Source organism: Patagioenas fasciata, chromosome 10 (genome assembly GCF_037038585.1).
Source record: "Patagioenas fasciata isolate bPatFas1 chromosome 10, bPatFas1.hap1, whole genome shotgun sequence".
Taxonomy (NCBI): Eukaryota; Metazoa; Chordata; class Aves; order Columbiformes; family Columbidae; genus Patagioenas; species Patagioenas fasciata.
In genome coordinates this window covers 9530486-9547508 of record NC_092529.1, presented here as the reverse complement: position 1 = coordinate 9547508, position 17023 = coordinate 9530486, and the positions used below count along the sequence as shown (strand labels likewise).

General features: G+C 45.7%; 1 long non-coding RNA gene across 2 annotated transcripts in view; it reads right to left on the bottom strand.

Annotated features, from left to right (window-relative positions):
• LOC136105981 (uncharacterized) overlaps positions 1-17023 on the bottom strand; it is a 295265-nt gene that overhangs the window by 178944 nt on the left and 99298 nt on the right. For both annotated transcript variants that reach the window (XR_011740713.1, XR_011740714.1), the window contains one exon: positions 8567-8741. This is a non-coding gene — a long non-coding RNA (uncharacterized lncRNA). The remainder of the gene's footprint in view (positions 1-8566; positions 8742-17023) is intronic.

Here is a 17023-nt window from a genome sequence, read left to right as displayed (position 1 = left end):
TTCATTGTCTCAGTGAGACAATAACATCTACAAAAAGGAATTAAAAATGCATCAAAGGGGCATTTCATCTTCATTGTTTAAGTTTAGGGAAGTTCAAAACCACAAAAGGAGCAGGGGATGTACACGGAATAACCCCAGGGCCAGATTACATCGCTGTTACTTAACAGCACCGGTGTCTGATACCCGGCTGATTCTGTGTGCAGAAGACTGCAAGGTCATTCTGAAACACTTGCAATCTGCAACTCAGATCAGTGTTTCCTCTTTCTTTCCAGCACATCATCCACTTAAACCAGCCAGTAACCCAGAGAGCACATGGAACTCTCAAATATGGCCAAAGAATCTGGAAATACTCTGCTTGTCTTGCTCGCTGCAGTCAGGTCACTTCCAAGGCAGAACAAGCAGATGTGCACCGAAAGGACACCAGCTGTGCTCCAAGAGCACAAATAATACACTAGCAAAGTGTAAAATAAGAAGTGTCTACCTGCACGTGCAGTTCTCCACCTGGTGAGCATACCATGCTTCCTTCTGCTCTCAGAGTCATCTATCACTTCACTTGGGGCTGCAGCAGATAGTTCTTTTAAAATGCCAGCTCAAGGCTCAGGAATGGTCATGAAGGTATTGCAGGATCTCAGAAAGTATTACTGAAAGGCTAGAGAAAAGGAAGGTAAAGCTGCCTTTTTTTAAAGCCACCTTAAATAAATGACCCTGTGATGCACCTAAGCCATGATTCCTGTGCGGGGGTCTCATCATCCTCTCTTGGAAAAGATAAAGAACACATGGAGAAGAAGAATGGCCTGACCGGTGACTTTGCACACTGCACAGCTCCTGTCTCCATGTGGGAGGATGCCTCAGCTCGGAAAAGAGAAGGCAGGGGGAGGTAATCAAGGTCTGTAGAGACACAAAGGGCAGAAAGGTGATCAAAGCACAAGTGTTCCGTACTTCCCACAAAAAAAACCACCCAAAACAACAAAAGAATCCCCACCAAACCTAGAGCTACTGCAGTTACCAGGTCCACCACAAGTCACCAGGATGCTGATGCCAGAAAACGCAACGATGGGCCAGAGGTTACACCAGAGGAGCGTTCACGCTATGAACAGTTTCTCTCCTGTGCTTCCCCTAAGCATGTGTCACTGGTCACAGTCAGGGACAGGGTACCAGGTTAAGGCCAGAGCCAGTACAGAAGCTCCAGAGTCCATGGTCTCACTACTGGGGTGTAAGCTGAGAGCTAATACTGGAAAACAAGCCACCTTTCACATAGAGCAATACCCAGACAAGTAGGTCTGGGAAGCTGCTCATTTGATTTCTTGAAACTTTTTATTTCGTACCCTGTTGCTTTCTTTCAGCTTTTTTTTTTTTTTTGTATTAAAAATACACCTGCAATAAGCAGCCTTGCGTCTTGGAGTCAGCTGTCCGTCCACAAATAACAGCTCTCCCTTTCCCGTTGTCTCTCCATGTGCCCTGACCCTTAACTAAAGAGATCTCTGCCAGAGCGAGCCCAGGGCTCATTCCCCACAGTGCGTTCCGCCTTCGGCCTCTCTGCCACAGCAGCCAACACCAGTAGCACTTACGGGAGTCACTCACTGTGACGTGATGTCCCGTCCACGGGGCACACACGTCAAATTACTCCTGCGAGACCCACAGGAGTGTGGGAGTCCCCACAGAGCAGGACCCAGCTCGCTTTTCTCTGCACAGCACATCTCATTCTTTCATTAAAACACAGCAGCTTGGCCTAACTGTTGAACTATCTAATGCAACATGCCCACTGTTATCAGCAGCCATGAAAATTAATAGCACCATTCTTTCCATTTTTAATGCAGTTTGAGAGACTTTAATCAAATATGATGAAGGGCAAAGCAGTCAGCGATGAAGTTAGGCAGGAGGGAAGGAGTGCGTTACCTGCCCTGTAGTTGTGCCTTGTATCAGTGCTCCAAAAGTCTGCTATAAGGGGAGCCTGAACAACTTTTAGAGGGCATCTTGGCACTACCAGACCACACAGTGAAAACTACAGCTGTGTATCCTGAGCTGCACCATTCTTTTGTCCAAATTCACCTGCCGGCTTAACTGACATAGATAGTGTTGAACCTTCTCCCACAGGTCCAAAAAGGATGCTACTTCCTTGGTTTCCAGTGGATTTCTGTGTAAAGTTCCCCCTGAAGACAGACCTAAGGCCCTGCCCTTTAGCAAATACCTGTATCTTCCTGTTCAGACCTCACCGAGCCATCGCTGGGACAGGTTCCCAGTGCCGCAGATCGCGGTTCGCTGCCGGCGCAGGCGGGAACCTGCTGGTCTGTGCCAGCTCAGAGCCTGTGCCCGCCAGCCCCAGGGCGTGCGGGGCCCTGCACCACCATCAGGCTTCATCTTGCCCATCCACTGCTCAGCCTTGTTTAACCACAGGGAGGGAAGCAGGGAAACCTTTCATGGAACTGGAAAAGGTTTATCACATTTATTCTGAAGGAGGTTTGGTTTCCAGGCAAGTTTTCTTTTGTAAAATCCAAGTAAATCATACATGCAGCATGAAGTCCCATCTCAAGGGAGTAGAGGTGTGGGAAAAGTTGGGGTTTGGTTCGCAAAACCTGCGCATTTTGCTTAGGTTTCCCTTCCCACATATCACCCCCTCCACCCTGAAAAGCCCTGAAATGTCCTGATAGAAATAGCTGCTTTGGGGACACACACACACCTATCAAAAAGCCCCAGCTTCCAACAGAAAAAAATTTAAGCAGCAGGCTTTTGAGTTGCTTTATGCTCTGAACAGAATCAAGAGACAGGGCTGGCGGCTGAATCAGGCCCCAGCGCATCCCACAGACTCACAAACACTCACACATGTGCCCCAAAGGCGCTTCCAGGCTCCTCCTGCTCAACCGAAGCTGCGGCTCAGCTGCCGGGGCTGCTCGCTCCCGGGAGGGGTCCCCGCCACCCGCACGGACAGATGCCACCCGTCACAGCCATTCCCCATGGCACAGTCTGTCTGTCGGCCCCGGTGACAGCTCCGCGCCGTGATGGCTCTGGGAGCGCTGCCAGCGCTGCTGAACGCAGACGGGGCGCTGGGCCTGCCTTTTCACCTCTAAAGTCATGGTGGTCACTCTCGTATGAGTAAATAGCTTTCGCTCCACTTTTTGGGTCTGATTTTTCCATTTCCCCATGCGTGGCTCTTTCTCATCACAAAAACACAGTCCACCGTTACTACTAGCCATGTTCACGTGCAAAACCCCTGGTCTCCAGCCCCCAGAAGAGAGCACTGGAAGGCAAAAATCAGGGAAATAAACTGCATTAACATAATTCATCTTTTGCTCTGGGGATCCACCCTCTCCTTCAAGACCATGCATTCAGATAACGAGAAACGGGGCATTCCCAACCCGCTCATGCACAATCCCCTTTTTATTTCCTACGCAATGAGGAATTAAGACATGAGACTCTCTCAACCACTTCTCACAAGAGCTGTCTCTGGCTTTGACTTTGATAATCCAGCTTGACTGCTCTTTCTCTGGCAGTGGCACTGGCGTCAGTAGCCAAAGCGATGGATGGGATTTACAGCTCAAAACTGCCTTGGGGATAACTGGTCAAAGATAAGTGCCTAAAACTCTCAATCTATCCTTCCTCAAGTTCCTAAGCCACAGGATTTTCACAGATACCTTTTTCCTTTACTGTTAGCTTTGAAACAGGAGCAAAATAAAGGCGGCAAGACTCTCAAGTAGCTGTTGTGTTTGCATCCATCACTAGAGGAAAGTGAATTATATGACCAGAAAGTGGCAGTGGCTGCCCAAATTTTCTACCATCCCAAATTCCTGATGACATTGGTCGTACACTGCTTTCCTAGTTGCTTTCCTTTATCTGCATTTCTATTTTTATTCTAAATCTCCTGGGCTGGGTATGACTGGAGTGAATGCTATTGCCTACAGGTAGAAAACGAAGGTAAAAGACACAAGAAGATCAATAGTTGAGCTGTGAAAAAAGATGGCATCGGTGTAGTCTCTGTGCATCCTGGAAGGATGTAAGCTACTGACTTTAGGTGGTTGCTAGAGACACTACAGTTGCCAGGCCACAATTTCAGCTAAACTCGTGTTCCGTTAAATCTGTCTCAAGTTATCTTTGTCATCAGAGGATCTGTGATCACTCAGGTAATATAACAACGGCTGAAACTTCACATGCAGTCAGATTGATAGGCCTCATTAAGACACTTATCAAAAGCTAGTAAAATCCTACCAGTTTATGGCTACCAGCAGGAAAGTTACAATACAGGCAGTTATATTCTTCTTCTTCAGCTTTCAGGTGTATTTTTGTAAAGGTTTCATTGTTTAAGTACTTAGAGCTTAATGAATACTCAAACAACTGCCTGATTTTAAGCTCTCAGGACTGCCAGCAATGACTGAGGTTGACGATAACTTAGAGAAGGGCTCAATAGCAAGGGGTGAGCACCAAGGTTCCGACTGATAAGTGTGATTGCTTCGTGCCCTTCAGAGCTTATATTTGTTACCAAGTTACTGCAGAATAATGCAGTAAATGCACTTTAGCTGACCCCAGCAACCAGCTGTGTACACGCTCTTAACCCACAGCAAAGATAGTGACCCAAGTGACACAGACATGCATGTACACAGGCAGCAGTAAATGTAAGCCAGAGCTGAGCTCAACACAGCCTCAAATACCTTTCAAAGTTGAAAATAGGAAAGAAAATTGTTCATTTGGTTCTTCAACACTGATACAGACCTATAACTGTTTCCAGGGCAGGGACTGAGAGGGTAGTCTGAGATGTTTCTCTTTGATGTAAATGTAATTTGTATTTAATGTCTTGGAGGTAGAAGTCTGTGTTGGCTCTCTTGCAGTTCAAAAGTCAGGACATCCCAAACACAAGCAGACAGCAAAACCAAGCTGCGTCTCAACACCTGAGAAATGCTGGGACTGACACGCAGTTGTCTTTTATCAAGGAATATGACATCCAGCCTACTTTGCCATTATAAAAGCAGTAGGACTACTTTTTTAGGAAGAAGCCAGTTTCGACTTACTTTGTACTTGAGGACTTTCCCAACCACCATACAGCCATAGAGTAAACAGATGTACCAGGGTGAATTTGGGTGAAGAGTGACTCAGGATTTCTGAGGCAGCATCAAGTGCAAACAAGACCTTTGAGATGAATTACTGACTGCCTCAAAGTGAAAGAACACTGACAGATGCACTCTGTGTCACAGGGCAGTCATGTTTTTCTCTCTAGAGGTGATTCTTCCCGGAGATTAGACCTATGAAGGTGGCACCTTTCATCACAGAAGTGTCTGCAGCCATTTCCTCCCAGTAGACAAGAGAGACAACCCGTATGTGTGATCACACAACGTGCCCCGTTGCCTCTGGCAATGGTTGTCCAATTTCAGCTGGAATTGGAACAAGAAGAGAAGCCACCAAGATACTGAGTTCCTATGAATTTTGAGAAAACTGGGGGTCAAACAGAGCAGAAATGCCCTATTGATGCTGCTGCTAGGGGAAGGGTTAATAAACTGAGCTCTCCTGACACTGGAGAAGCCCCAGAAGGACATGTTAGAAAGCTGATCTGACTCCTACTCTGCTTGTGGAACTGCTGGTTTCTTCCCCCATTACCTTGTGATGCACCCTGACATTCCTCAAGCAGTTGGGCTCCTGTTTTGTAGGGCCCTATCTGCCCCCGACCACTCGAACCAGGCTTGCTGTGCTTGGGCTTTCAAGACACACTCTGCCTTTATCCACAGCCTGGGGGTGGCCATGGATTCATTGTTCAAACTGTGGTTTTCTTCTCAGAAAAGGCAGCGGTTTCTGAAAATCTCTGCTGGGCTTTGGATCCCAAACTCTACTGGCTTTCAAAGGGGACTTTTCCTCCTCACTGCTTGCACTGCTCAAAACCCTCTCAGGTCAGTTTTTCTCCTGTAAATGCCTTGAGAATCCTCCAGCTTCCTGGAGAGCTCTGAGCTCTCATTGTTGGGACCCCTTTGGAGGCAGGTCTGGAGGATGCCCAGCTCACAACCCGTTTCCCAGACACACTGGTGGATTTGATTCAAAGCCTGACTGTACAGGAAGCTGAGTCCTGATGTCCATCAGCTTGCAGGACGACTCATGTCTCCACTATCTGTGAGAGAAATTCTTAAGCCTTTGCTCACAGCGAGCAGCAGCTGACACTCTTAATCATCACAGAGAAGAAAGGGGAGGGATGGAAAAATGTCTGCTCCCAGCTCTCTTACTGAAGCTTTAGGATGAGATCTTTCCTCATCGGGGGCTGGTTCTCCTCCAGCTTTCCACATTGTTCCTTTGAAGCATCCCGCTATTAGATCCTATCGAAAACAAGGTACTGGTAGTCTTAGTGGGCAAGTTATTAAGGCCTTCCCCAAGCAACTATGAAAATGCCAGGCAAGACAAGTGAGAATCCTTCCCATATCTATTATGAAATGACCCTCTGAGACTGGAAATACTGAAACAGCCTAACAGTAGGACAGAGTACCAGCACAATATCAAAGCCTCTAAAACAGAAGTTTCACAGATTTTCCAGTCCTCCCTTGTTGTTCAAACACTCCTCCTCCATCAAAGCTCAAACCCTCACAGGACCAACAGATCATGTGAGAGGCATCAGAGGATTATTAATTTGAAAGAAATGGGTGGAAAGTGTGTCAAGCACTCCCAATCTTTGAACTGGGTACTTTAGAAGATCATTGCAAAATAAAAGACAACTGCACATTCATTTCTCTTTAGAAAGAACATATTGCACAAACCACAAAAGTTACATGACCTTCATATGAAGGAGAACAGAAGGATCAATTTTCACTCATTGTAAATTGACTTGGAAAGGCAACAAAGCAATGCCAGTTTCACCAGTTGAAGATACGACCAAATGTCTGCAGTACACTGAAGACAAAACTATAAGGCCTATTCATTGCAAATGCTTCTGGGCATATGCTAATCAGTGAGAAATTTCTTCCCAGAGATTATTATGGTGCACATAGAAGTCCATGAATTTGCCCTATTATGAAGACTGTGCCTTCCTTTAAAGCAATCACTGGAGGATGGGATCTATTAATGTAATCTGGCTGCAGGAAAGCTTACAACATGAGTGGTTTCTGTCTGGTAACTTGCGTTTACCTGACATATCACCTTTACTGTGTCCTCTCCAGACAGGCCAACACCAGAACAAACATTTTTTCCATGGACACTGACTGGTCCAGCAGCACTGAGCAACGCAACGAGGATCCACACCTTGTCTGGCAACACACAGGAGAGACACAACACCTCTGAACTGAAGGTTGCCATTAGCGTGCCCTAATAGGATAATGACACTGGCCATCAATCTAGAGGCCATGCCATAGTGCTCTATTTAGGTTCATTTCCTTCTAAAAGTGAAAGAGGATGCGCTGTATTTTCTACAGCAACATAGAGACCTGAAAGGGGAAATTTTTTTTCTGTAGAAAAGTCCTGCTGCTCCTGTTGTGTAGCAGATTGTAAAGGAATGAATGGTGCACATCCATAGCACCCCAGTTCGTATCACTGGCAACTCTAAAACAGCCCAGAACTTGGTGGCATCGCCACTGAGGGCACATACAGCATTTTCCACTCTTAAGACCCTTACAAGACTTTACATTGGAGACACTAATGCTGGTCTCATATTCACTGCCAGACAAATGAAGGCACAAGAAAACATATATATAACCAGTATTCACCTATCCAGCAGCCAAACCAGGAATAAAAACGTTCAGCCATGGGGACATCTGGCTTGTGTGAGCCATCTGCCTGAGACAATGGAGAGCTAAGACTTCCAAACACCCCTTTTGACAATCTTAAGCAGGATGCACATATAAAATTATCTAAATGCACTACCAAGAAAACCCCAAAACCAACAAACAAAACAAAACTACAAATAGAAATACATCTACATGAACGCCAGCTAGATCACTTATTTGATCAGGAAAAACTCTTGGCAAGAAAGTAAAGCTGACCTGGTCCCACACAACGCACATGAGAGAGTTCTGATTCCCTGTAGTTTTGACAAGGAAATTTTAAGCAAGGATATATTTTGTAACCAGAATTACCAGTACACAAACATTCAGCAAGGAATAATCATAACATCAAAAGGAAACAGATTTATGGAGTTTTCTTTTTGTATAGTACAAGTAACTATCACAGCTCCTTGCATGTACAGAAGCACTAGGTGGAATGGGATTTCTGCCCCCTAATTCTTAGGTGTACTGAACGTTGATTAAGGCAGGATGCTGTATTACACAGACCCAATCAAAACAGCATTTCAAAATAGCTTTTCTTTGTCCCCCTGAATCTGAACAAAATGTCTCATGCAGGAGTCCGACTCACTTCATGAATAAGGTCTTTTCGAGAAAATCGGCCCTGGACAGCCTGACCTTCAAGAGCCAGGCTGCTCCTTCACACGAGACGTTCCAGCTGGGTTCAGAGGTCTTTATCCCTTTATTTCATTGCAAATCCCTCAAATATTTTCTGTGCCCACAGCAACTGATGAGAGTTTCTTGACAAAGCCCCATCACCTATGCGGACGTCTTGCTTTATTACCACAAAGTGTAAAGGCTTGTGGTGTGGACTGGAGGGAGCTGCTTACCTGGACAGCTGAAGTACATAGCATGGCACGTTGTTCCACCTCTTCGAGTGTGTGCGCTGTGTCTTCAGATCTGCACCAACAACAGGCAGCTACTGAATTTTGGATGGCACTGAATTAGGTGTCTTTCAGATCCTAAATCACTTGTTCCATCCCAAAGGTTCACAAGGTGAGAGATCTAAAACACAGACAAAAGAAAAAAAGTACATTTAAAAGGCAGGCTAACTGATGCATGTGCACTCACCCCCACTGCCCAGCCACAATCACATTTATTTTGTTATGGGCCACATTTTCAGTCTTTGTCAACGCTTTTCAGAACGTAAAAGAAGCAGCTTGGAAAATGAGTCACACAGTTGTGTCATCCTGTCACCTGCCCCAGAGGTGAACTGCAAGCAGCCAAACGGCAGCACTATGTTCTTCGGGGACATACAGGCTGGGCCCCTGGTTCCCACCTTCAGACAGGCAGGCTGGCATTGGCTCAGGCTGCAGAGAGGCTCACACAGCATCTTACTCTGCTCCTTAAACAGAAACATCCTGAAAGGATCACTAACCATAGGGAAAACTTGCATAAAAAGCATTTTAACAAGTTCTCCATGGCAAGATAACTTCTTGGCATGTGCTGCTCCAGTGTTATGATGCCACAGAAAAGGAAGGATGGAAGAAAATAGGTAACTTTTCTGTAGGAGTTCAGCAGGAATGGAGGCAAAGCCACCTCCCTTCAATCTCCAGAAAATAAGCCTCAAAATCCAACTTTGTTGACTCTGGCTTTGTGTCTGCCCATTTCCATCAGCTCCACTAGAGCCATTCTGAATTTATTCCTTTGTCTTTAGTTTACACGTTTATTAGCAGCAGGCTGAAAGAAGACCGCTACTTTGCTAAAAAAATGGGCCGAGACCCTTCTGGATACCAAGACACCAAACTTCCCAAACTCCAGTAGAGTTCATAGGACGGCAAATCTGGGGTTAAGATGCCCCCTAGCCAAATCTCAACTCCAGAATCCACACAAGAGCACTGGGTGCTCTACACAACTTCGACACATCCCGTGCTGCTGAAGGGATCCCAACAGCCAGGTCCCAGCAGCTGAGCACTCTGCTCCGTGGTCAGAGCACCCCAGGGGGGTCCTTTTTGTTTCTGTGGCAGGAACAGCAAGGAAGCAGACAACAAACCCCCCAGCTGCACCTCCAGAGGCACGTGTTGTAGCACACAGCGCATCTGCGGTCTAGAAGGCTGTTTTAAGGCAGAAACAGTAAATCACAGCGAGCAGGGTGAGAAAGGTGTGAAGCCTGGAGTGCTCTGTAAAACACGAGGGTGGAGGACAGATCCCTGGAGAGTTGTAAAGAGCAGATCTGGCTAAAGTAACACTAGCTAGCACATACCTAGGTTATATATCAAAAGCCCTTATATACTTCAGGAGGAGTGCCAAAATCAGGGGAGAGTTCACAGCAGTTAAATCTCTGTATGTCTGAGTCCGTGGGCTCTGTCCCAGGGAACTGAACTCAGATGCCTCTGAAGTAGAAGGCAGAAGGAGGTTTGGCTGGGGGGACACTGCAGTGACAGCCTAACCCCCCGGCAGGGGTCAGCGAGGGCAGCAGCAAGCAGCACTCAACAAAACAAGCCTTTTACAGTGACCCTGCACCCGCCACCAGGATCACCTGGAGGTACCAAAACATGAATCTCCAAAGTGCTCAAGGCAGGAGGTCCCAATCACATTAGTCACTGTTTCCCATGAAGGGACCATGAGGTCCCCTGGAGACTGTGACACCCTGCAGGTGCTCCTGCCATGCCGAGCTGCACAGCTCTGAGCAGCCCCACCGAGCCCCGTTCCAGCAGGACAAAGCAGAGCAACAAAGACCCTGTGGGGCTGCTGGACATTCCTCCTTGCTCCTTGTCCAGACTCACCCCAGCTAGAGCACGGCATCAAGCACAAATCTGTGCGTGCATGTGAAAAATTTGCACTTGGGTCCAGACAGTTGGCTTTCCCCAAACCAGGGCTTCTCTCACCTACCCTGCACAAGGTCCACAGGCACTGTGGTGTGCCGTAGTGCTTACTCGATGGAAATTAAATCAACTCGGCTACAAACAGGTTACTACAGCCCCATGACAGCCTCAGCTCTCCAGGTTCTCCAGGCCTTCAGGAAGGTTGTGAGCCCAGGAGCCACCAGCCTGTCCCACATCCACGTCTGACCTCTCTGCTCACCAGGACTGGACTTGGTTTCTAGGTCGTCACACCCTGAAGGCAAATTTTCACCAACGTAGCCCAACGGATTTCCAAAGATGACACAAAAAGAAGCTAGATCAGAAAAATGCAACAGGAGAGGAGAAAAGAAATTAAAGGTTGTGTTCTCACACACTTCATTGCATTCCTCTTTGCAGCCTCCACATAAATACAGAGTGTTGTTCCACACAGCACTTGAGCACATGTGCTGCTGAATGAGAAGAGGGCTGAGTGTGTAACTGTGTGCCTTGCAGCCAGCCCTGTCCCCATCCAACCTGCCCATGGGCAGCAGCTCTGATGCCTGCCGTAATTAAGCCCTACTTTTATTTGGTCCCTAGGAACTGTCATAATAAACTCAATGAATAATGGATGCATTGCTTAACTGAGACTATGAACCAGCTTGTAAAGAATTCAAGAAAACTCTCCATCTTGCATTGCAAAAGGAATGTGACATCCAAGAGGAGTATCATTAGCAGTGTCATGCCTGCACTCCTGGTTTCTCAAAGTCAACAGAACTCTTCAAGCATGAGCAAAAATTACAGGAACAGACCTAGGGCATTAGTGTCTTCCTTCCTTGTTAGGTCACTGAAAACTCTCTGTGTTCCCAGAAGTCTAAATTGCTCCCAGCAAATGCTTTGGATGGGTGCGAGCACCATGCCCATGTTTAAAAAATCACAGTCCTTGGTGGCGATGGAGAAGTTTTTGTGAACACCGTGCTCAGAGCAAACATGGCAATGAGTGGCACGGAGACGGGCTGTGTGCTGATCGCGTTTTCTCAGAGGATCTGCACAGAACACCCATACGGAGGCAGAGATTATGAATCACATCTGCCAGTCAATTCTTTAAAAATGGTATTTCCCGTGTAGTTATCACTGGAAAGTGCCAGGAAAACAGGGTCTTCAAATGAAACAGTTCCCAAACAGAATCTGTTCAAGGCAGTACAATATGTTTACTTTAAGTCATTTTTTTAATTAATAACGTTCAGTAACCAAATAGAGTCAAAGGTCGATCATCACACAGATGCTATGCCTCCCTGTTAAGATGATTATTAAAGCATAAACCACAAAGCTATCTTCATTTGAACAGGGTTCTTCTTCCCATCTACTTTCAGATTAACATTGAAGTACGACTTTTTCTAGATCACAGAGCACTATATCCTTTTGTCTCTTTAAATATGAACTATCTAGAAAAGAGAACGGAGCATAACAGTATTCTGATTTTTGTCTCTCAAGTCTCAGGCTACATACTCAGTTCCTTCACTGTTTCTGAAGTCAATTCTGCCAGCCAACCTCTTGCTGTGTGACACATCTTCTGGAGTCTTGCAGCGCGTCAGTGGTCTGTTCACCGTGAGCAAAGGTGATGCGATATGTCCCATATTCTTCCTCCCAAATTTTCAGACAATCTCCGAAGGGCATTTTGTTGCTAACAAACAGATTATGACTCACTGCAACATTCAAAATTACATTCCTGTAATTTCCATTTTTACTTTGCTCATTCAAATATAGCTCGTTGTGGCTTGCCCAGGTTCTGTTTAGCAAACATTCACTAGCTGGCCTCATATGGCAGTAAAGCATGTTCGAACGTCAGCTCAAAATGAGATCTAGGCAGGACAGTGTTAGCACAGACCAGTTTCTATATATGACAAAAAGCAAAGTGAAGAAGTCCAACTGAAGAAAGGCTCTGAGATATCAGTGTCTCTTTAATACCAGTAACACAGTGTCAAAAAAAAAAAAAAAAAAAATGAAAAGCAGGAGCTCAAGCCCAACAAGAGTGATCACAAAGAGCCCAAGATGAGTAGCAGCCAACCTGACACTTCCCGCAAAACACATCACCCATTTGTGTCATCACAACATCAGCACATTATCAAAAGCAGCTTCTATAGTTACTCTCCAAGATGTGGGGTCATGGTGCTCATTATTTTGGCCAGTTATGTGAGCACCGCACAGATATGACTTTAGCTGCCACCATATCACACGGCTACCTTTCATGCTAGCCACCTTATCAGCACCAGGGAAGAGGTAGTGTTCAAACCTGGATGCTTCCTGGATTTCAACCTCCTGCATCTACACTACCCTGTGTGCAACCCCAGAGCCCTGAGCCCCGCTCGTACCAGCACCCTGAAGAAAGTGCTGGATGCAAATGCTTCTGCCCGGCTGGGGACTGGGAGGACTCGCCCAGCAGCTGCCTGAGCTGGACAGAGCCTTTGGTACCAAATGTGCAATGAGCTCTGACTTAGCACCCCAGATTTCATTCCAAATCTGGTGATATTTAGACTCTAAGAACATCAGCTGATCACTCAGGAGGATGCCACAGGGCCGGGACCATCTCCCCTAATGTGCAAACTGCTTCAGGACAACAGAAGAGGAAGACAGACATTTCTATGGCTGGTTGGGAGCTGAGGCACTGCTAAGATATGGCACTATTTTTCTACTCTGCAATTCATACAGTTACCAGTCACAATATCTGAATACAGGGCTTTTTAAGACGAGACTCATTTCAACAGTTTCACCTTTATAATGTAGTCCTTTAGTTTAAGGACTACATTATTCTTAGAACATCTTTAAGATGTTTTATTAATTCTTTCCTCTAAGCTGATTACCCAAAGCAATGCTCATGCTTTACTATCATGATTGCAATGCAAGCTTTCGCAGCTCCACACAGCAGCTCTCACTGGGCAGTGTGGTGAAAGAAAAAGCAATATATTCTACCTTCCCTATGGTAGCACCAACTCTAACACGACCACCCTGGAGCTGATGGGATGCCTTGAGTCAGGCAAGGATTGCTGTTTTCTCCCCAGCCTGGCTCTGGCTCCAAGTGGTCATGCAGAAACTTCATTACCCCACTACCCATCCAGCTTTCCTCTCCCATTCCCAGCCTTCCTCTCCATGTAGATGCCCCAGAACAGCCTTATCTGGAGCATCATAGCCCTGAAACTCCTTGCAGACATTGCCAAGTCTACAGGCAGAAGAGATGGAGGAGAAAACCAAATGGTGCTAAAATACCCGCTCTTGAAGAAATAAGTAGCTCAGAAGTTAGAAGTGATTTGGGGAATGAAAGAGGCCATGGATTTCTGTTCATCAAGATGCTAAAGATACTTAAGAAAGCATTTTAACCAAGTAACTGCATTTTAAAGGAACTTTTGTGGAGCAGAAACATCCCAGATAACAACAGGCTCAGCTTGATTTGATTTTCCTAGGACCCAGACGAGTTATGTTCTTAGGTAAAGACGACGTCTGGGTTTTTGCTGGGTTTTCTTTGTTCTATATGTTCCCAGAAGAACATTGCCTAAATGTCTAAGGGTCTTGGCATTTCAGCATTTTCTACAGCAATATTTATCTGCCTGTCTACCTAATCTAAATGACAGTCATGAAACAGGCTCTCTGACATCCATTTACAATTTCTCCAGAGTAAACACACCAGAAGCTGCTAAATGTTCTCTCTCTACCTATTGTACATTCTCAGCTATACTTTACATTACAGTAAATGTTATGTTTACATAATATATACTTCACATTACAGATTATGTTACTGTACGCCTGGTACAGCCTGCCCAAGACCTTTCAGCATCCAGCTCTGTTCTCTGTTGCACACAACTTAGCCACATTTTAGCTCCCTGCGTTGCAGTTTTCCAAAATAGGCAACTACCTCAAGCTGGATTTTTAAACTATTTCCAAGATTATATCTAATAAAACAGATGTTTTTAACAGCTTAATCCCCCCTCTCCCATGACACTCAAACTAGACAACAATTTCCCTGAGAAATTCTCACGTCCATATGATTTGGGACAAGACTTGTGATTCGGAGCATTCTGAGGTTTGCCCGAGGCACACCGCTATAACAGGTTGTCATTTTCCCTGCTTTACTTATTCTTCTTGTTGCCTATTTTTCCCTTCTCTAAATGAGACAGAAGAATGGAAAAGTAACCTGTTCCAGTGATCAGCTGACAAAGTCTGGGATTTTTGGAAAGGACCAAATGAGTTCTGAAGAACCTAAAACAACTCCATACATTGGCATCATCCTTCTTCTCACAAAGCGATATCTGTAATGGAGAGGAATCACAGAATGGTTTGGGTTGGAAGGGACCTCTAAAGATGTCCAACCCTCCTGCCACAGGCAGGGATATCTTCCCCTAGATCACATTGCTCAAAGTCCCAGATGAACAAATAAATCTAATAAATTAGCTAATAAACCGAACCTCTTCTCTATGGTTGTACACTGGTCTGCAGACACACCTGAAGACTGACCCATTTATTACCTAGTATACACCCTGTCCTCAACAGGGCCAACTGTGCACTGGCTTATTTGACTAAATTTTAAAAATAAATAAATAAATTGGCAGATATATAAATAAATAAAGGAAACACAACACCCCTGTGGACTCCAGGAGCTGCTAATACTCATTTTAAGTTGTGACCTAAGATCTGAACCTAGATATCTAGAGGATATTCACCTTTTAAGCCACAGTTTCCAGCTCCTTGCTTATGGCTCATTCCTTAACGCAAATAGAATTTGACGGTATCGGGTGCATAAATCAACGATGTGGCTAAAGTCTCAGTCAACTCTTCTCAGAACAAATGTTGCCATTTAAAATGTGGCAATCAAGCTTGTAAAGGGAAGGAAAGAAATGTCACTTGCAACCCAAGTGATTCTGTTAACAACCTGGGTTCCTGCTTCAGGTTTTTGTCTGATAAAACCACTTATCCAACTGTATGAAAGGTCACAAGCAGTTGTTGGAACAGTGGAAAGTCCACACGAGGTTTTTTTTGCCGTCCTGCAACTTTTGTTTATACTTTTAGTTGAATCATTATTTCGGTTCCTGAAGCTGAGTCATTTCATCTGTCTCGCACACAAACACGCACAGCACAGCTCTGCACGGCGGAGCTGGCACAGAACAAGCCTGTAACCTCCGTTTTACAGGAGCGGTGATTTCCCTGGGTGTGAACCTGCACCGAGCGGCTCCACTCCTTCCAAGGCATTTGCACAAGGATGCACAACTCCGGGGGAAAGAACCGCATTGCTCACCAAACCTCATCCCAGCGGATCCCAGGACAAACCCCAGGCCTCGATCACAGTCTGGCTGCGCAGACGGAGCCTCCGAGGAGCGACTGTGTGTAACACGTGTTGGCACAAGGAAAAGGGTTCGGACGGGACTAACAACTTTTGAAGGTGTGGAAACTCAGTACCAGTATCGTGTGCTAAAATGAGGTGCTCCTGGAACACCTGTGAATGTCCTTCTACGCAGCCTAAGTAATTAATTAATTAAAAGAGGTATCAACTCTCTGAAGGCTGTTTCTCCAGCTGCCTTCGCATGGTACGCACATGCCCTTTGTTGAAATATTAAAAGACTTTGACAACCACAAGTGTTACTAAAATAATTTTCCCACTCATGCTCCCTCCTCCTCCTTTATTTCAAGTCTATATAAAAACTTTTGCTAAAGATTCAGATTCTCCCACTGAAACCAAGCGTGTCTTGTCTGGAAATAGTTGTTCTCCCTGCCTCAAAAAGCACCCAGAGCGGATGGCCATGGACAAGATGCTCTGCTATCACAAGCTCACGCTGTGTCTCCAACTACACATCAGAGGAACAGCTGGAGGGAGGTATTAACTATTATAGGCTTTATAGACAGGACCAACATCTGGCTGAAAGGGAAAAGAGAACAATTCACATCAGTATTGGGGATGTCAAAGTGGATCCGAGTTTAAAATCTAATGCTCAGCTTCAGTGACAGGCCAGAGCAAATGAGTATACTCCCAGAAAATGCTGTTCAGGAACTGGAAACAGGGGATCCAAGCTAACAGTAAAACACTGCAAGTCTTCTCTAAAGAACTGGGAAAAAAAAGGTCCTTTTAAAAGTTCAAGAGCTGCAGTCCTCATTTTGGAGGAAACAGGGCTGCTTGCATCAAGCTTTATTTTTACAGGGCATGAATCATTTCTCACTTGAAGGGAGCTGGGATCACTCTGCTATCGGTATCTCCGCCACCAGCAACACTAAAAATACAAAAAGCTCCGACGTCAGCCACGGCGCGTTGTCAGTCTGGACCTTTCTACACCATCCCCATATCTCTCGCATCTGCTGACACAGAGCAGGAGCAGGTGCTGACACCTTTCAGATCAGTCTATTTAAGGACCAGGCCCACCTGCGGCATGCACACACACACACACACACACACACACACACACACACACACACACACACACACACAAAGGTCTTGCTTCTCCATTTATCCTCAGTAGTAAGTATTTG